At 41.4% G+C, this 20398-nt stretch overlaps 1 protein-coding gene across 5 annotated transcripts in view; it reads left to right on the forward strand.

Moving 5' to 3' along the window:
• The window catches only part of LOC125467593 (paladin), a 283522-nt gene that overhangs the window by 81212 nt on the left and 181912 nt on the right, over positions 1–20398 (forward strand). The window contains exon 2 of one of the 5 annotated variants that reach the window (XM_048563667.2): positions 6916–7009. The exons of the other annotated variants lie outside the window; for them this stretch is intronic. The gene's annotated coding sequence lies outside the window, so the exon portion shown is untranslated. The remainder of the gene's footprint in view (positions 1–6915; positions 7010–20398) is intronic. 5 annotated transcript variants of the gene reach the window in all.

Consider the following 20398-nt stretch of genomic DNA (forward strand, 5'->3'; position numbering starts at 1 on the left):
TGAGAGATAGTAGGAACTGCAGATTTTGGAGAATCTGAGATAACAAGGTGCACAGCTGGATGAACACAGCAGACCAAGCAGCATGAGAGGAGCAGGAAGCCTGCCGTTTCGGGCCTAGACCTTTCTTCAGAAAATATAGCAGGGCAGTCAGGTTTGTGGATTTGGGAAGGAGATAGAAGAGGGTAGTGCGGGGTTGGCGAATGATGAGGTTGGAGGCTGCGGGTGGGAGGTCACCTGAAGTGATGAGGTTGTGGATGGTTTGTGAGATGATGGTTTAGTGGTCGGGGGTGGGGCCATGATCAAGGGGGCAGTAGGAGGAGGTGTTGGAGAGTTGGTGCCTGGCCTCGGCGATGTAGAGGTCAGTGCGCCGTACTACAACTGCGTCTCCCTTGTCCGTGGGTTTTTCGGTGAGTTTCGGATTAGACTGGAGGGTTTAGGCCCGAAACAACAGCCATCCTGCTCCTCTGATGCTGCTTGGCCCCCTGTGTTCATCCAGCTGTACTCCTTGTTATCTCTAATGTTGATAATGAGGTGATAGTGAAAACTGGTTCGTTCAGATAGAATTGATTTAGAGTCAAATTTCCTGAATCCCCTTTTTGTAAAAATGGGAAATTAGAAGAATTTAACAGGTATTTTGCATTTGTTTTCATGTTAGAGGATGTAAGAAACAATTCAGCAGCAGTTATAAATCAGGAAGTGAAAAGGAGGAATGCACATAGGGAAGTGGTACTGATAAACTGCTAGAGCTGAAGGCTGACAAGTGCCCAGGTCCTAATGGACTTCATGATAGGGTCTTTAAAGAAGTGGCAACTGTGATAGTCGATGCATTGGTTTTAACATTCCAAACCTTTCTTGATTTGGGCAAGATCCCACTAATTACAAGATGGTGAATGCAACTCCTTTATTCAACAAGGGAGAGAGACAGAACAAAATAAACTATAGATCAGTTAGCTTAACATCTGTCATTAGGAAAATGTTAGTAGCTATTATTAAAGAAGTTACACCAAAATTTGTGGCATAGTAGACAGTGAAGAAGGTTTTCTAAGTTTACAAAGGGATCTGATCAAATGGGTAAATGGGCTGGAAAACGGCAGATGGAATTCAATTTGGATAGAATGAACAGAAGCAGGACTTCTACAATTAATGGTAGGGCCTTGGGAGCATTGTAGAACAAAGGGACCCTAAGGGTCCAGGTACATATTTTTGAACTTTTTCATCACTTGTAGATAGAGTGGTTTACAAGGCAATTAGCACACTTGCCATCATTGATCAAACCTTTGAGTATAGGAGTTGGGAAGTCATGTTGAGGTTGGACAAGAAGTTGGTGAAGCCTATTCTGGAGTACTGTGTCCAGTTCTGGTTGCCCTGTTATAGGAAGGATGGTATTGAACTAGAGAGGGTTCATAAGAGATTTACCAGGATGTTGCCAGGTATGGAACGCTTGAGTTGTAAAGAAAAACTGGGACAGACATTTTCTGAGGAAGGGTCTCAACCCAAAACATGAACTTTCCTGCTCCTCTGGTGCTGCCTGACCTGTGTTCCTCCAGCTGCACGCTGTATTACCTCTGACTCCAGAATCTGCAGTTATGGGATGTTTTTCACTGGAGTATAGGAGGTTGAGAGGCTTATATAAACATCATGGGCATAGATAGGGTTAATGGTTTGTATCTTTTCCCTAAGATGGAGAATTTCAAGACTGGTGGGCATATTTTTAAGGTGAGAGGAGAGAGATTTTAAAAAAGACATGAGAGGCAAATCTTTTACACCAGGGGTGCTTCGTGTTTGGAATGAACTTCCTGAGGAAGTGGTTGATTCAGGCCCGGTTAAAACATTTAAAAAACACTTCAACAAGTACTTGAATAGGAAAGATTTGGAAGGATACGCGCCAGGAGCAGTCAGGTGGGACTGTTTAGTTTGGGATTATATTTGGCATAGAATGGTTGGACCAGAGGGTCTGTCTCTGTGTGACTCTGAGACTGTTAAGTTACAGCATAAGCTCAAAGTCATCAGGCAGAATAAACATAGTTTTGTGAAAGGATATCGTATATAACCAATCTTTTGGAATTCTTTGAAGACATAAAGTGTGCTGTGAGTAAAGAGGTTCAGTGGATGAACAATATCAAAATATTATATTGTAGAAACTAAAAGCCAATAGTGTAGTAGGCAGCACGGATACAAATGTAGACACAAATTAAGAGCAGGAGTAATCTATTCAGCTCTTGAGCCTGCTCCCCATCCTATAAAATTGTGCTTGACCAGATTGCACCTCAACCTCACGTTCCCACCTATCCCTGATAACCTCTTCCTTAATGAGAATCTCTATCTCAGCCTGAAAAAGGTTTAAGGTTCTGCTTTCATCTCTTTCCAGAGAAAGAGTTCCAAAGACTCATGACCCTCAGAGACGGGAAAAAAAATTCTCATCTCTGCTTTAGATGCTCTGCTGAGTTACCTCTTCTTGCTCATTGTTCGCATGTTCATATCTAAGATGAAAGCGAGAAGCCCCTAGCCATTGTGGATCTCATATTTTTCAGAACATGGCACAGATCATGCAACGAATTAACAGCAAAGGTAGACATTACCTTTCCCCAGAGTTGATCTTTGGCACCTGTTTTTGTCTGTGTCACAGATTCGTCCTGAGCCCATCCATATAGGGCCCTGTCACTGAATACAAAACGGGATAGAGTATATGGCTGACTCACTTTTCCTCAACTTGACTGCCCCTGGTGCTGAGGGCACAGATTGAAGTCTTTCTAATCTTTCTAATCCCCTACAAGCTGTGGCTTCAGGGAGTTGAATGTTCATTGACTGCAGGGCAGTGGGAGGATGAGTCATTCAGTAAATGCATACCTGCATTTAATTGAGCACAGGTTTCACAGTAAACACTTCCTTCAATCATGAAACATGTTCCATTGACGTGATCCTCACTTCCAGATGTAAAAACAACTCACAGAACCTTTTATAACACACAATATGAAAAATAATTCTACAAAAACAGTTTAAAAAAAACGCTAGTTTAATGATATTGTGGAATATGGCTGTTGCATTAAGGCCAGCACTTCAGTTGTTTCTGAGCGGCTTGTGAGACAGTAATGAGTCAATTACATTGCTGTGTTTCTGGAGTCACGTGTAGGCAAGATTGAGTAAAGATGGCAGATTTCATCCTCCAAAGATCCTGGGGTTTTACAATAGCCAATGATAATTGTCATGGTTACTTATTTAATTTTGGTTTTACCAGTCGCCATGGTACGTTTCAATCCCTTGTCCTCATGGCATTGTCCAGGCCTCTGGATTATTGCTCCAGTGATAATATCATTATGTTACCATCTCTCCAAGAATATTTATATCCAAGATTATACGTGCATATGTCTGGAGCCACAGTTCAGTTGGTCGTACTTTCTTTGTCATTGGATTGTGGGTTTAAGTCCCACTCCAGAGACATGAAGGGGCCTGACCTGCATGTGTGTAGCACTGATGGGGGTGCCATTTTTGATTGGCAATCACACTTCCCAGATGATTTAAAAAAAGGTGAAATTTGGAAATGAACGTACTGGTCATACTGGATTTTCAGTTTGAAGTATACATGGGCAGTCAGAACAGGACAGGTTACATGCACATTTTCCTAGCTTTTCCTTTTCTGATCTCACCTTCGAGTCCAAAAGATCTTAAATGTGCTGCCTACACCTTTGTCTGTATTCTCCTTTAAGTCAGTCCTTACAGCTGCTGATTGGACCAAGCTTTGTCCTTGTGTTCCAATCTCAATCTCATGTGAGAAGTTTTGGGACATTATTGTGCCTTTAACCTTCCGTTATAAATGCAATTATTGTTAGAATTCAGTCACTTTATCACCTGCTAGCACAAGTGCATTTTGTGTGGAAGTACTATTCATTCATGCATGCATGTTCTGATTGAAAATGGGTTCTTGTCTCACTATACTTCATACTGCATTGTTTCTTCTGCCTCCTGCCAGTGGTGGTTTGTTCTGAAGCTTTCATTCTGAAGGGCCATGTGAGCAAGTGGATCCTGAGCCTACCTCATCCAGAGCAAGAATTGCATTGTTACATTGCACAACATACTAACCATCTAAGCTAACCTGTCACCTAGACACACCCTTAAGGAAGGAAAGCAGAGGTAGTGGAGATAACAAAAAGGACTGGATCAGTTGGAGTGGGCTAAGGATTTATTATTAGACTCAGATAAAGGGCCAGAATTTAAAGGTGGAAAAAGCAACCAGCAGAACCTAACTGATTGTGAAAAGGATGTTTATTAGACAAAGGGCTGTGACAAACCACAGCTGTGTTCAGTGTTCTGCAGTTGCTGGCTTCCTGTTGAGACACGTCTGAAGCTGTAAAGCTTGGGTTGTGAGAAGTGCTGAAAGAAATTACAGCCGTCAGTCATATATTACAGCACTATTAATGGAAAGGGACAGTCCCTGCATAGGCACTCCATCCAAATCATAGGCCGGAGCCTTTTCTTTTAGCAGGAATGTGGAAGTGTACTTCGGTGCACCTTGACCAATTTTTCCACTGTTATTTCGGTCTTTCCTGTCCTGCAGCAGATTTGTGGGCCCAGCACAAATCTGGGCCTTCTGTAGGCATAAGGGAGACAGCTTTAGCTACTTCATAGCATCCTAGCACATGCACTGACCTCCAATAGTCCAGTGTGCTACTGTATTCTCCCAATGAGAAAGAGGTAAATCCTCCTGGGAAACTCCATCTCATTCATAACATTATTCAAAGATTTCAGGGGAAGGAGTGATTTGATGTGATCCAGTACATGCTATTTGAGTTACATTGGTTCAACATTTGACTTTCATAGATAGTTGTCCACAGTTGACTTCTCACTTAGATTCAAGATGCCACTAGCTTATCACATTTACTTACAATTAAGTTCATTGCAAATATTAGGACTCATAATTAGCAGTGGAGGTCATCTACCCTGATGTTAGTTGGAAAGGAGGGAAGAAAAATGGAGTAGCAGGTGAACTCTCCTAACAATTTATTCTCCACTGTTCTTGTTAGGTGTGGCTCAATTGGTAGCTCATGAATGACCTCATGGGTGACAAAGTTTAGACTTCAGTCTCAGTCCAGCATACACACAGAAAATCAAGGCTGACACTTGATTGCATGACTTAAGAAATGCTGCAGTTTCAGAAGTGCTGACTTTTGGATGTGATGTTAGACTCAGGTCTTGTCTGCTTGTTCTCAGGTATTGTTTTGAAATAGATCAGTGTCCTGATAATATTCATAACTTAATCAGTATCACAAGAATCGATTATCTGTTATCACATTGCTTATTTGTGGGAGCTTGTTGTGTACAGATTAGCTGCAGTGTTTTCTACAACAGTAAGTACATTTCAAAGATGTTAGTATGAAGCATGTTTAACCATTCAGTAGTTGTGATTGGTGCTAAATAAATGTAAACCTTTCTTACTTTTCTGTAAGAACAGAATAGGCCCCATTGCCTTTAGTTATTTTAAGTGTGTAATTGTCATTCTTAAGAACTAAGAGATTAATCAAATCTATACTTAAATTAGAATTCAGAGACTTCCTTTTGTATTCCTTTATAGATCAAATATCATAAATAGAGCCAAAGTTACATTCCAACCATAAAGGTTCAGATGTTTTAAATAAATGAAGTTGTCATTTGACAGTTTTACTGGAAATGTTGGCTAAGGTCCCCGTTTATAAGGAGGAAAAAGTGACGTATTTTTGCTGAGAACAACTTTTAAAGGGATAAATAATTTATTTAAACATGCTCAAATTGTGATATACTAATAATGGCAATGGATGCTGCAAAGACAGTTAGCTACTGAAAGTCTTTCATTTGGGCCCTTCCTCAGAGCTGGTGTAGTTTGGTCAAAGAAAGTGGAAACATCTTTTTGCTCCCTTCCTTTTGTGTTTTGCTAAGCCTCACGAGAGACATCTCCCTTAATCTCCGTGACATCTGTTCTAGAAAATATCCACACCCAAAATGTTAGCCAATTCCTGTTTCATACATGCGAACTTCACTCTTCCCAGCTGGACTTGACATGAATTGACATTCACAGTAGAATGTCATCAGTGCACAGTGATGGTGCAACATATGATCATTGGCCTCACTGCAAGTATGAATGAGAAGAAAGGCAGTGAATATTTAGCTAAACTTCTAACTCTGTATCATGGTGATAGATTGGGCAAGAGGGAGGTACAATAAGACCTGGGTGTTCTTGACATCAGCCATTGAGAGTATGTATGCAGGTGCAGCAGGTGGTGAAGAAGGCAAATGACATGGTAACCATCATAGCAAGAGAATTTGAGTTTAGAAGCAGGGACATCTTGTTGAAATTGTACACCTGGAGTTTTGTGTGAATTTTTAATTTTTTTTAATCTGAGAAAGGAAAATCTGGAAATTGGGAGAGTGCAATAAAGATTTATCAGACTGAACCTGGGGATAGCAGATGCACAAAGAGAGACTAGATTGGATCGGAATATATTCGCCTGGGGTTTAGAAGAATAATGGGGGGATTTCACAGAAACCTATACAATTCTAACAGGAATAATCAGTGTTCCAGGTGACTGGGTAGTCCAGAAAAACTCAAGAATACTGGATAGGTCATTTGGAACTGAAATGAAGAGTAGTGAGCTTGTGGAATTCTCTGCTTCAGAAAGCAGTTGAGGCCAAAACATTGAATGTTATCAAGGAGGAATTGATTGGAGGGACAAAAGGATGTGGGGACAAAGCAGGATCAGGATACTGAGTTGGATGATCAACCACCATCATACTGTATAGCGAGGAGATTTGAAGGGCTGAATGGCCATATCCTGCTCCTATTTGCCACATTTACACATGTTCAAGTGACTTCAGTTCGAACAAATGTCTGAATCAGTTGTAGAATAGAGTTTGAGTACAATTAGTTTAAATTGTTCTATTTTTCAGATTCGAGAGCACCGGGGACAGGCATTTCAGCTACACAGTCATAGGAATAGCTTGAATGTGAAGGAGCTATTTTCCCAGAGAGAAGTGAATCTGGGTAGGTACTGACTGTCTTAACAAGAAAATGGGGCCCATTCTTGAATGGGCCAAGATGGAATGATTAACAAGATTGAGAAAGGAGAGGAATGGATTAACAAAAACATTCCCAGGGTTAATGCGAGCTCCTGAAGTGTTTTCGGTTATCTCAGACAGGTCGGTAATAGATTTTCCAAACGGTATTAAGCTTTATGGAGAGATAGCAAGACCTGCAGATGCTGGAGTCAGAGACAACACAATTGGAGCTGGAGGAACACAGCAGGTCAGGCAGCATCAGACAAGCAGGAAAGTTGACGTTTCAAGTCGGGACCCTTCCTCAGAAATGGGGAAGGGGAAAGGAGCTCAGAAATAAACAGAGAGGAGGAGTGAGGCTGGGCAAGGTAGGGGAAAAGTGTGAGATGAATGGAGGTAGGGAGTGATGGGAATTGGTTAGTGGAATGGGAGGGGTGAATAGGTGGGAGAGAAGATGGACAGGATGTATCAGGTCAAGGAGGTAGGGATGAGACGGAGCAAGCAGACACCTCCTCTGCAACAGTGAGACCAGGTGTGGACGTGGATACTGTTTTGTAGAGCATCTGTGTTCCTTACGTGACAAACGACAACACCTTCCAGTTGCTAACCATTTTAACTCCCCCCTCCCACTCCCTGGGTGACATGTCTATCTTGGGCCTTGTCCAACTTCACAAGGACGCCACCTGCAAACTGGAGGAGCAACACCTCATGTTCCACCTCTGGGAGACTACACCCTGATGCCCTAAACATGATATTCACTAGTTTTAAAATCTCCCCACCCCTAGCCTCATCCCATGTCCAAGCCGCCATCTCAACCCTACCTCCTTGACCTGACACAAATTGGCCATCTTCTCTCCCACCCATCTGCCCCTTCCACCACTGACCATTCCCCACCTGCACTTACCTACCACTATCCTACCTACCGTTCCCAGCATCACCCTTCCACTCTATATTTATTTCCCAGCTCCCTTCTCCCTCTCCCTTCCCATTTCAGAAGAAGGGTCCCGATCTGAAACACCAACTTTGCTGCTCCTCTGATGCTGCCTGGCTGCTGTGTTCCTCCAACTCCATACTGCGTTGTCTTTTATGGAATCTTTTTAGGTCTTTAATGTCACTTGAGAGGTCTGCTTTAGGAAGGATAGGATGATTTTTTTGTTTTGCTTTTCTTGCATGCAAACTTCACTGGCAAATCCAGTGTTTGTTTCCTATCTCTAACCACTCCTGAGGAAGTGCTGATCAGCCACTACCCTTGAATGGTCACAGTCCATGAAATATGATTACACCCACAGTGCCTTTGAAGCGTCTGAGTATCTTGCTAGGGTATATGAGTTATACAGTGCAATGAATCTGAAGCGACATGTAAGCCAGAGTGGGCAAGGACTGTAGCTTTCCTTCCCTTAAGAGCAACAGTGAATCAGGTGGATTTTACTACAAAATAGTAGCTCTTTGTTTGTTACTTTTGGGACTAGTTTTTAACTCCAAACCTCACAGAATTTGAGCTCTCCAGCTCTAAGGTGGGATTTAAATTCGTAACTCTGGCATATTAAGTATACAAGTCCATTAAGTTACCATTATGTGAATATCTCTGTCTGGTTGTACTGGTGCAGGCATCATGAGTATAGGGCAGAGATAATGGGAACTGCAGATGCTGGAGAATTCCAAGATAATAAAATGTGAGGCTGGATGAACACAGCAGGCCAAGCAGCATCTCAGGAGCACAAAAGCTGACGTTTCGGGCCTAGACCCTTCATCAGAGAGGGGGATGGGGAGAGGGAACTGGAATAAATAGGGAGAGAGGGGGAGGCGGACCAAAGATGGAGAGTAAAGAAGATAGGTGGAGAGAGTGTAGGTGGGGAGGTAGGGAGGGGATAGGTCAGTCCAGGGAAGACGGACAGGTCAAGGAGGTGGGATGAGGTTACTAGGTAGCTGGGGGTGCGGCTTGGGGTGGGAGGAAGGGGTGGGTGAGAGGAAGAACCGGTTAGGGAGGCAGAGACAGGTTGGACTGGTTTTGGGATGCAGTGGGTGGGGGGGAAGAGCTGGGCTGGTTGTGTGGTGCAGTGGGGGGAGGGGACGAACTGGGCTGGTTTAGGGATGCAGTAGGAGAAGGGGAGATTTTGAATCTGGTGAAGTCCACATTGATACCATATGGCTGCAGGGTTCCCAGGCGGAATATGAGTTGCTGTTCCTGCAACCTTTGGGTGGCATCATTGTGGCACTGCAGGAGGCCCATGATGGACATGTCATCTAGAGAATGGGAGGGGGAGTGGAAATGGTTTGCGACTGGGAGGTGCAGTTGTTTGTTGCGGACTGAGCGGAGGTGTTCTGCAAAGCGGTCCCCAAGCCTCCGCTTGGTTTCCCCAATGTAGAGGAAGCCGCACCGGGTACAGTGGATGCAGTATACCACATTGGCAGATGTGCAGGTGAACCTCTGCTTAATGTGGAATGTCATCTTGGGGCCTGGGATGGGGGTGAGGGAGGAGGTGTGGGGACAAGTGTAGCATTTCCTGCGGTTGCAGGGGAAGGTGCCGGGTGTGGTGGGGTTGGAGGGCAGTGTGGAGCGAACAAGGGAGTATAGGGCAGGCTTGATGAACCACTTGGTCTACTCATTTCCACTATTTTCCATGTGAGTGTTCTCAGATGGACACTCTGGGTTCCCATATTTGTAGGTGGGTGTCACTTGGGAAAGCTAATAGAAGATGATCATCCATCAGGAAGTGCATGACAAAGGAAGCTGGGGCAGGAGGGGGATGAAGTTGCCTATTGCTCTGCCCATTCTGCCACACTCCCTCAGAAAAGTTGAGGTGACTCTTTTACATAATTGCTCCATCAATTACTTCAGGAATGAAAATAACAAATTGAACAAATAACAAATATTATCCTTATTTCATAGCAGTATAATTCAACCCAAACAGGCCATTTGTCCCAACCAGTCCGTGTTGATGTTTTACTTTTCATATGGGCACATAGTTGTAATCCTATTTGCCTACTCAGTTCCTTCATTCAATGCAATTGTGAATGTTGACGTAGTTTCTACTTTAACCACAAGCCCTTTAAATGACAGCCAAAGCCTTCCAATTCTTTGTTGAAGTTTCTCATTCTCTTCTATATTTAACATTTAATCTTGAGTCTATGGTTCCTTTTTCATGACCACTTTATCTTCTGGGAACAGTCTGCTTCAGTTTACCCTACCTCTCCTTTCCATTTTAAAAATCTTCTGTTCTGTCACCCAATGATCTATGATGTCCTAACAATAAAAGGCCCATTCATTTTTGTACCTCAGGCTGATGTACAAGGACAGCTGAATGGAATAAATAATCAATTAGATACGAACAGTTTGCTGAAAAACAAATCATCAATAGCCTAGTTGAACAATTGATTCAACTGCTAAAGAAAATCAAAGTTCGTTTTACTGATTGATTAAATGAATACTCACTTGGATAAAATACAGATAAATAACTGAATTGGAAGAAAATTGATCGGTTCTTACATTTTGTTACAGCTCAGGTAGGTGAGCTGAAGAGTTAAAGTGCAGAAGTAAAACAAACAAATGGAGATCTGAAACAAAAACAAAGTGCTGGAGAAACTCCAGCAGGTCGGGCAGCATCTGCAGAGAGAGAAAGACTTAAAGTTTTGAGTCCAGTGACCCTAACCTGTTGAGGTTCTTCAGCACTGATTGTGTTCCTAAAAATTGTCAATTAAAATTATAATGAAGAGTGAACTGAGAAGTTAGGAAATGATGGAGGGTGAAAACCTGAAACATTGACTGATGCTGCCTGACTTGCTATGATCCTCCAGGATCTGCAGTTCTTGCTGCCTCCCAGTTAGGAAATGTACTTTAGTTCGTGAGAGACCATACGGATCACTTTGTCTGTTCAAGAGAAACAGCTGCTTTTGTAGTATGAGGGGGAATGCTCCCTATTTAGCATGGGGAAGGTCAGGACACAGCCCTCCATGAACAGCCGTAGCTGGAGTTTGAATCCATGTATTGCCCCCATTCTGCACTACAATCTGGTCACTTAAGCTAAGTTCCAGCACTGAGAGGTTGAGTTATTTTTAACATGAAAAATCCAAGTGGAGAATCATCTCTTCAAGGGAACTTACACTAGACATTCTTCGAGAACTTATATTTATCTAGTACCTTATGTGAACTTGAGATGTCTCAATGGTTATGAAGCACTATGGATTACTTTCACAGACCCAGTGATCAAGTAGAAAAATAAGTATAGTGATCAACTTTTCACACATCAAAATCCCACACAGTGTAGTGTGATGTTGTAGTGGTAATGTCATTAAATCAAAGCCACTGCTGTAGGTAATGGGATCAAATCCCACCACAGGGAATTGAACTTTAGTATAAAGCTAGTCTTGGTATCTGCATTAATTATATACAACAAAGGGAAACACAGGGGATGGAAATCTGCCATCCTTACCTGGTCTGGCCTAGTCATACTCCAGACCCACAGTAACATGGTTGATTCTTAACTGCCCTATTCACTCTGTTCAAGGGCATTTCGGGATGGGCAACAAATAACTGGCCTTACTAGTGATACACACATCCCATGAAAGAATAAAGGGAAAAAAAACAGTTAAGCTTTCAATCTATAGATCTAAACTAATACTTTCCTTCAATATAATCAATATTTATAACTACAGGTTGTTGCAATACAAAAGTCAGTTCTTATCAAATTGAATTTGATTTGCATTTTCTGCAAAAAGGAAGAATGACTGTGACTCATATTTGCCTTGTGAATTTATAAACATGTGAAATTTATGAAATGAAATGAATTCATAAACAAATTATAAACTATAATATGAACAATTTAAAATTTCAGACGGTTTAAGAGTTTTTTTTACATTATTAATAACAGCCTGCATTGGTTAAGGGGATTTCAGTGTAAAAAATGTACCTTATGGAAAATAGCCATATATGTGAAGGTGGGAAGGCAAACCAATGGTTTAATCAAAGGTTAAAGATTTCTGTTTTAAGAACAGGGGCAGTGAAGATGTTTGGGAAAGGAGTTTCAGTGAATTATACTTGGAGGGCTGGAGATTCTTCTGGGGGGAGAGTTCAGATGGAAGTGATTATAGGGTTTAAGGCGTTTGCAGAAATATCTGGAGATGGTGCAGGGGGAGAACAAGAAAGGTCAATGATTTAAAATTTAAGGAGGAGGAGCTGATGTTACCTATGTGCTTGATTAAAACCAGTCATATTTATCAACCTTTATCAAATCTCCTCTTCGCTTTATCTGCTCCAGGCAGAATAACTCCAGCCTGTCCAGTTGCTCCACAAAACCCAAGCCCCTCCTCTCTAATAGCTTCAGATGAATCTCTCTCTGCAGCCTCCCTAAGGTTGCACATTCTGCTTGAATTGCAGTACCTGGAACTGAACATGTTCCAGGTCTAGTCAGTGGGGACAGGGAAGAGTGGGGCCTGATTTTGTAAAATTATATCTCTTAAATAATAAGTTAAAGCAATATCATTATATCTATACTGAAATTGAAATAACTTTAAAGTTAAAACTACTGGAAGCTGATAAACTAACAAAAAGAAATAAAAAAATTGTAATCAAATCAAACATTGGCAGGATTAACGCTGTATTGTTGTGAAAAATTCACTTTCCAAGCCTAGTGCTTCATAGCAAGCAGCAGTTTTGCTGGGAAGTTTGATTGACATAAACTCTTGAGCTGCTCATATTCTATCCCACATCAAGTCTGACACTTGCCTCTGCTAAGTGACTTAACTTGTCTCCGAGATCTTAAATTTAAAATCCTTGTCCACCGTACGGCATCTCACATCTGTGACATTACTTCTAGTCAAGACTTTCTCCTGCGACCAGTTCCATCACAAGCAGGTTACAGTATATGGGATTGATGGTGGCATTATTATGTGACTACAGTGGTGAATGTGGACTGGGAGCCTGAAAAGAGTTGGGACCTGGGTGAAGGGGAATGGAGATTTCAAGGTATATTGTCTGCAGTGGGCACCCTAGCAAATGGGCAACCGAGCCACTTAATGGCCCATTCAAGGATCAGGTATTACCCTGTAGGCTTCTTCTGTCTATATTAGAGAGTTTGCAACATGTGTTCTGAAATTTGGGGTTAGGGGTACCTTTTTGATGTATGTTCCAAAAAGTAAAATATTGTTATCAACCTGTTCAGTGTTACTATCAAACAACACTGGAGCAGGTAGGACTTGAATCCTGGCCTCCCAGACCAGGCGTAGGGACATGGCACAAGACGGCCCTAAAATTCAACTATTTAATTCATGACCTAATTTGGATGTTTTATAACTCCAGTCTGCACTGTGATTGTTCCTTTGCGATGTTTTGTTGGTGTTGCCTATATCCAAAGAACAAATGATACAAAAGAATGTGCATATGGACTTTCAAAAGGTGTATGACAATGTTAGACTATTAGATTGAAATGCATGTGATTTATAAGTACAGCAAAAGCATGGATACAATGTTGGCTAAGAACAGTAGGTAGAGAGTTGCAGTGGTCAATTGTAGGAAGAATGAAGGCCAGGAAATAGGCATCCACAAGTCCCATTTTAAAGGTGGGGGAGGGTGAATGGTGAGAGACCTAGTGTTGATATATGTACAAAAACTGTTGAAGGTGACAGGACAGCTTAAGAAAGCTGCTTAAAATGATACAAGATCCTTGACTTCATTTATAAAGGCATAGAATATAAATGCATGGAAGCTGTACTAAACCCTTAAATAAACACTGACTAGACCTGGAACATGTTCAGTTCCAGGTACTGCAATTCCAGCAGGATGTGCAACCTTAGGGAGGCTGCAGAGAGAGATTTATCAGAAGCTATTAGAGAGGAGGGCTTGGGTTTTGTGGAGAAACTGGAGAGGCTGGAGTTATTCTGCCTGGAGCAGATAAAGTGAAGCGGAGATTTGATAAAGGTAAACTATGAATGGTTTTAATAGAGCACATAGGAATATAGGAACAGGAGGGGGACATTGAGCTTGCCCCCTCCATTCAGTTAGATCATAGTTGATCATCTCCTCAATGCTGCTTTTTTGCACAATTTCTGTAATCCTTTAAGATTATTAGTCGCAGAAATCTATTGAGTTCTGACCTGAACATGCTCAATGACTGAGCTTCTGTAGCCTTCTGGTGTAAAGAATTCCAAAGATTCACCACCCTCTGAGTTAAAGAAATTTCTCCTTATCTCAAACTTGAATGGCCTACCTGAGATTACATCCTTGGTTTTAGACTCAAAAGCCAAGAGAAACATCTTATCTACACCCACCCTAACGTCACCTTTAAGAATTTTATAAGCTTCAATATTTATTACTCTCTTATTGTTTGAAACTCTAGGAATACAGATCCAATTTCCTCAACCTCTCATTGAAAGACAATCCTACCAACCCAGGGATTAATCTGATGACTGTGTTGCTCTCAGAGACCAAAACCATACACAATAATCACAAATTGTATCAGTGATAATGGGAACTGCAGATGCTGGAGAATCCAAGATAACAAAGTGTGGAGCTGGATGAACACAGCAGGCCAAGCAGCATCTCAGGAGCACAAAAACTGACGTTTCGGGCCTAGACCCTTCATCAGAGAGGGGGATGGGGAGTGGGAACTGGAATAAATAGGGAGAGGGGGGAGGCAGACCGAAGATGGAGAGAAAAGAAGATAGGTAGAGAGGAGAGTATAGGTGAGGAGGTCGGGAGGGGATAGGTCCCCACCCTACCTCCTCACCTATACTCTCCTCTCTACCTATCTTCTTTTCTCTCCATCTTCGGTCCGCCTCCCCCTCTCTCCCTATTTATTCCAGTTCCCTCTCTCCGTTCCCCTCTCTGATGAAGGGTCTAGGCCCGAAACGTCACCTTTTGTGCTCCTGAGATGCTGCTTAGCCTGCTGTGTTCATCCATCTCCACACAATAATCATATTGTAGTCTCACCAAGTTCTACATAACTTCAGCAAGACATCTGTACTCCTGTACTCAAATCACCTTGAAATGAATGCTAACATACATTTGCATCTAATGGCTTACTTTACCTGTATACTTCCTTCTTAGTGGCTTATGAACATGGACACCCATGCCTTTTGGGACATTGGCACTTCCCAACTCTTACCATTTAAGAAACATTCTGTCTTTCTGTTTGTTCTACCATCTATAGTCATCTGTATCATATTCCTTCTGCCATATTCTAGCCCATGCATTTAGCTTATCCAAGTTCTTTTGACAATTCCTTGCAACCTCCCCACATCTTATGCTCCAACCCAGTTTGGTTCCATGGGATTAATATAATTGATCCCCAAATCCAAAACATTTATATGGGTAGTGAACCATTGTGAAAGTAGCACTAATCTTTGATCTAGTCCACAAGTAAAGTCTGATATCCTGAAAAGGACCATTTCATTCTTATTCTCTGCTTTCTGACTATTAACCAATTCTCAATGCTTCCCCTCAATCTCGTGCTCTAATTTTATTTACTAACACTGTGTGGGACCTTATTTAAAAAAGAACCCTTTTGAAAATCCAAATGCCCTGCATCCACTGGCTTTCCTTTATCAATACTACAGTAACATCTTCAAAAAATTCCATCATCATGTTTGTGAAACATGATTTCCCTCCATAAATCCATGCTGACTCTGCCCATTCTTTTCTAAATGTTTGTTCAATTATTGCTGCCTTTAATTTGGATTCCAATATTTCCCTAATAAGGAGATCAAAGTAACATATCTACCCACTCAGGGAAATGCAGCCTGCTGGATTGCCACCATATCCAAAAACATTCACTGACACTCAGTAGTAGCAATGTGTACCTTCTGCATTGGCAAGTTAGTCATTAACCCCTCAGAAACATAGACCAAAAGTTAAATGCCAATAGTTCAAAATTCATACTCTGAAATAAATGATATTAACATACATATATCACACACCTTACATCATGATTACAAGTAGAAAAGCTTTCTTATTACTTACGAACTAGCTTTCTCCATTGCACCAAAGTAAGAATAAACAGGGGCATTGAAGAAAGTAGATTAGACGAAAGAGAGAAGAGTGCCTCCTTCCCATCCACCATCTAATTTCCCCTCTCCAAACTTGAAATGATCACTCCGTTTGCTTTGTTTAGGAATACACTGCCAGACTGAATCAATTTACTTAACTAATCAGCTATTCTCCAATAGTTTACCCTGTTAAATGCTGGAAGAATCTACGTTACTTTTTTGACTTACTTTAATTCTTAACCCAGTAAAAATCAGTTCAACATTCACTACAGACCACACTTTTAGAAAACATTGATGCTTATTAACTTTGACTGGCAAAAAAATGGTGGCAATGGAGAAGCATTTCTTCTAACACCTGTTTATTTTAATCTGCAAGGCATTATCTGAAAAGGCATGGACAAGCTGCAGGTGCCAACTAGGCATGTGTGTATGCATATCTGTGTGGCAGACAATGGAAGTAACCTCCAGGTACAGTAGCAGGGCATATACAAAACAGAGTCAGGAGTAAACCATGCATTCCCACAGGCCTACTCTGCCATTCAACTAGATTATGGTTGATCTTCTTGTTCAATGCCTTTTTCCTGCACTGTCCCCATGTCAAGGAGGAGAAGCAGGAGATGGTGCTATAATAGCAATATTAGTACCAGAGGTTCAGTTGTAAAGGTAAGAGGGACATGAACTTAACATAGCCAGCTGTTGGAATTTAAATTAAGTTCATGAAAATCTGGAATGGAATACTCATCTTTGTAATGCAGACCATGAAGTTATCATCCAGTGTTGTAAAATTAATTCAGTAAGGAGTCTAGAATTGAGAGCTCTTCTTTATAAATGGGTACTATGAAAATGTCATAGATTGTCATTAAAAACACATTTGGTCATCAATATCCTTCAGGGAAGGAACTCTGCTGTCCTTGTCTAGTCTGGCCTAAATGTGACTCCAGACCCACAGCAATGATACCGACTCTTCACTCTGAAATGGCCGTAACCTTTTTCAATATTCCTAAACCAACACAGAGAACCATAATCTGAATCCAATTAAAAATCAATGACTCTCAGCACTGACAAAGTCAAAAATTGTAATCAAGCACAGGAAGTCATGGTGAAAAGATTATCATAACAGTGCCAATCAGGTGGAGTTCTGCATTGCGGCATTTGCTTCAAACAAGAGTAGAAGCAGTGCCACAAGAATCTAGCTACCTCTGCTTTAAAAATGACACTGCCACCACCAACCTTTGAGGCAGAGTTCCAAAGTTGCACAACCATCCGAGTAAAATGTTTCTCTCCATCTCTGTCCTAAAAGGGTGACCCCTAGTTTTAAACCAGATTCCCTAGTTCTGGACTCACCCACAACAGTAAACATCCTTTCCATGTCCACTTTGTCAAGACCTTTGAAGTACTTCTAAATTTCAAACATGTCATTACTAATTCTTCTAAACTTTAGTGAAAACAAGCCCAGCCTGCCTCCTAAAACAACCGCCCATTTCCGGTATCAATATAGAAATCTCTTCTGAAATGCCTGCAGTGTATTTACCTCTTGACTGCCTGAAGCCTGTTCTCCATCTACGAGGGATAATGTGATGGAATATCCCCACTTGTCTGGATGAATGCAGCTCCAACAACATTCAAAAGGATTGACACTATCCAAGACAAAACATCCTGCTCAATTGGTACCCATATACACCTTGAACCTTTATACCCTCCATCGCTGACATTCAGTGGCAACAGTGTGTGCCTTCCATAAGATGCCCTGCAGCCATTGATGAAGTCTCCTTCAACAGCACATCCAAGCTCACAATCTGTACAATTTAGAAGGACAAGGGCAGCACATACTTGGGAACACCACCACCTGCAAATCTCCTTCCAAGGGCACAACATTCTGACTTGGAAGTATATTGCTGTTCCTTTGATATTGTTTAGTCAAAATTCTGAAATTCCCTTTCTAAGAGCATTGGAAATGCTCCAAATAAGCTGCTACAGTTCCAGAAGGTGGCTTATCTTTACCTTCTGAGGGGAATTTAAGGATAGGCTATAAGTGATGGCCTAGCCATCTCTTGAATAATTAAAATTATAAAAAAAAATTTAAAGGGTGTTTAAATTTTTCCAGCCATTAATTTTGTAATAGCAGGTCCAACAAAGGAAGCATCATGTGGCAGCCTAAATATTTACAGAAAGCATCCTGTATTGAAATATGAATCAGGTTGTGGTTTAGATAAACAGATTTGCACTGCTTCTACTCCTTGTTTGAAGCAGATGCCACAATGCAGAACTCCACCTGACTGACACAGTTATGATAATCTTTTCACCATGGCTTCCTGTGCTTGATTACAGGTTTTGACTTTGTCAGTGCTGAGAGTCATTGATTTTTAATTGGATTCAGATTATGGTTCTCTGTGTTAGTTTAGGAATATTGAAATGCATTTTAAAAAATATAATGTTTTAGGTGACCATGGCGATGACCTTTACCTCATAGGTCTATTTCTGCTTTAGAGTCTTTATAGTATTTGTGCATTGATGTGTCATTAATATGTGTTAGAAGAACCAGATTGGAATTAAAATGCTCTCCTTTTGTTTGCCTTGCAATAAGGCAAAGGGTTCTGTGCAAGTGGTGGTGGGGGGTGGAGGCAATTTCATTTCAAAGGCAAATTCAATCCATTATATTGAAGAACTGAAAGAGTTTTCAGAGGGCCTCATTCACGAATGGGGGTGTCACACAAAAGCCAAGTGGCAACAGATTCGGTACAGGCTCAGAACAGACACACAGTTGGGTGCTGAGGGCCAACTGGGGATGGATCTTGTCCAAGTGTTTACATCACATGACCTCCTGTCTTCAATCACCACACCTCCCACCATTTATCAGCCAATGCATCATCATTATGACCCCACCCCTCCCCACAGTGCATGCGAAAGTGAGTAGATTTTTCACTGCTCAACTGGCTTTCATCCTGAATATATATATCTATATTAAACAAATACTCAAATAAAAACAATGAGCGCTCCACCCCACCTCATGTCCACTCTGCTCAATTACTGATAGCAGCGAAGATGAAAAATTCATTAAAGATTAATCGTTAATTTTAAGACTCCAGGAAAAGCAAAGAGGATTAGCAATCCTACAGTCAGTGAACATCTCCTTACAAGGCCTCATTCCCTCGGTTTTGAAAAAACATATTCATGAATGCTTACTACCAGGGTGTAATATCTGTGCCCACTACAGAAGAAACATTAGTTGATGTATAGGCACGTTTAATCCTTCACTATGATTTTTTTTGGGATTATAAGTAAAAATACAAGAGACATTAACAGACTGCTCAGGACCCCCAAGCCTGACCTACCATTCAGTAAGATTGTGGTTGATCTGATTATCATCAGAACTCCACTTTCCCATTTGTTGCCCCATACACTTTGAGTCCCAAAAATCCAACTTAACCTTGAATATATTCAGTGACACAGCCTTCATTGCTTTCTCAGCTGGTGAATTCTAAAGATTAACCATAGATACAATTTGCTGCTCCCTGCAGATGGTGTGAAAGGAGGCATGAGGGGTAAATAACTAAGTGTGTTTGGCCTGGAGGGCAACTCACCCTTTCTCACCACTTCAGTAATTACATTTCTGGACATGAACGCCTATGTGTGTCTTTCCAGATGTGATAGGATATAAGGAACTTGAGTGGTCACTCAAGGGTATTAAATTGCTACCCGCCTGATTGCATGCCTTGCTGGCTGGCAAGAAGGTAGTTAGTTTTCTGACTGGGAAACCGTGGCTTCTGCTAGCTGAATAGGATGCTATCTATGGCAGATGGTAGGCAAACGGGTGGCCTGTGAATGTTACACTTTGCCTCTGACCTCAGTATCCCTGCAACCTTTTCATCATTGGACCCTTCTGAAGTAGGCCTCGACATCATTTTGCATTGAGAAGCCTATGGACCTTTGGTTGCTTTTGGCGACCCCACATACCAGGTTCTAGGCACCTGATAGGGCAAGAAACTCACATATGAGCTGTCTAGATGGATGGTCTGGTGATTCATCTTGGTAATGGAGGTAATGTGTTTGTACTCATCTGACACTTTCAGCCCCGCACTTAGGAAAAGAATGGGAAAATCAGAGTCAAATATTCTCTTCCTTAAAAAGCTGTGAATCCTGGATGGAGTAATTGAAATTACTTCAATTTTTGTTCACTAAGGCCCGGGAGTATACAGCTTATTAAAGCCTTCTTTGTTCCTGACCATTGATTGATCAAACCCACCTTGATGGCATTCTAAAGGCTTTATTCATTCTTTCAAAACTATATTAGCAATAAAAGAATTATTAACTGTATTGGTAGGAAAGGTTTCAATGAACAATTTCATTACTAAAAAAAAGTTCCTTTCAAAATTAAAAATTAAAAGGCACTGTGCCTCTT

The sequence above is a fragment of the Stegostoma tigrinum genome, chromosome 37 (assembly GCF_030684315.1).
Source record: "Stegostoma tigrinum isolate sSteTig4 chromosome 37, sSteTig4.hap1, whole genome shotgun sequence".
NCBI classification, from domain to species: Eukaryota; Metazoa; Chordata; class Chondrichthyes; order Orectolobiformes; family Stegostomatidae; genus Stegostoma; species Stegostoma tigrinum.